Source organism: Pinus tabuliformis, chromosome 5_1 (genome assembly GCF_031772625.1).
Source record: "Pinus tabuliformis cultivar Carrire ecotype Pingquan chromosome 5_1, CPIR1, whole genome shotgun sequence".
Taxonomy (NCBI): Eukaryota; Viridiplantae; Streptophyta; class Pinopsida; order Pinales; family Pinaceae; genus Pinus; species Pinus tabuliformis.
In genome coordinates this window covers 403483861-403485280 of record NC_142305.1, presented here as the reverse complement: position 1 = coordinate 403485280, position 1420 = coordinate 403483861, and the positions used below count along the sequence as shown (strand labels likewise).

The following is a 1420-nucleotide window of genomic DNA, read 5'->3' as shown; positions in this document are numbered from 1 at the left end:
ATGCAGCACCGCTATCCAGAAACCCTTACTCGCAGTAATGAACGCAGTCAAGGGAGCACCGTTGTCCAGAAACACGCAGTTAGATTATATACGGACGCAGCAAATCTATGCATTGGATATATATACGCAATACAACGCAGCAAGATTCACGGGCAATGACTCAACGCGGCAATATATATATATATATATATATATATATATATATATATATATATATATATATATATATATATACGCAGTTATTTATGAAACACAGGTCATATATGGAACCCACAGTTGGAACGCACCCGCAGTATTGCAACATTGTTATTTATGGAACGCAGGTCATATACGACACTTGTAGTTATGAAATGTTGTTAGCCGCAGTCTCATATAGAGGAGCCGCAGTAGGGTTTGACTGCACCTAGGGTTTTGGTGCAATCACAACCTTGATGCCAGAAGCAATAACGTCATCATAGCGAAGAAGAGTCTCAGCATGGGAGCAGATCTGCACTGCAGGAAGAATGATGCTGATCTCAGTTTGAAGATGCACGTGATGCTGAGGATGCTATTCGTGGTCGTGATGGATATAACTTTGATGGTCATCGAATACGGGTAGAGCTTGCCCATGGGGGTCGAAGGACGTCTTCATCTCTAGGTCGACCCAGTAGCTACAGTAGCAGTGTTGGTGGGCGTGGTGGGCGTGGCGGAGTCTTTAGACACACTGACTATCGCGTTGTTGTGACAGGATTACCTTCATCAACATCGTGACAGGACCTGAAGGATCACATGCGACAGGCTGGTGATGTTTGCTATGCTGAAGTGTTTCGTGATAGCAATGGTACACGTGGAACTGTGGACTACACCAACCTCGAGGACATGAAATATGCTATCAGGAAACTGGATGATACTGAATTCCGGAATGCCTTCTCTCGATCTTATATACAGGTGAAGGAATATGGACCTCGGAGGAGCATCTCTAGAAGTTATAGCCGAAGTCACAGCCGCAGCCGCAGCGTTACTCGAAGACATAGTCGTAGCATTAGTGTTGGTAGGAATAACAGATCTCGGTCAAGGTCTTTAACAAGGAGCCCAAGACGCCCACCTCTATCCAAGGTTCATGGTCGAAGTGCTAGCAAGAGTCACAGCTCATCTCGTTCTCTTTAACTAGCGAAATAATTAATGCAAAATTCCAGAGCGAGGAACATATAAATCAAGAATTATGAACACTGGTTTTAGTTCTTGAAAGAAGATTGCTTGGGACTGCCATATGGCAAAAATTAGCACATGTTGCAGCCAAACTAACCTTTGTTTTAGTTAGCAAGGAGCAGCATGATGAGATCATGGGCAGCATGAAGCATGATGATGCATGGGTAGCATAAAGCATGATGAGATCATGGACATGGGCAGCATGATGATAATCATGATTAGTGCAATATGC

General features: G+C 43.8%; 1 pseudogene; it reads left to right on the top strand.

Moving 5' to 3' along the window:
* On the top strand, positions 1-1169 carry LOC149165177 (serine/arginine-rich-splicing factor SR34 pseudogene; annotated as a pseudogene).
* Positions 1170-1420: the final 251 nt, after the last annotated feature.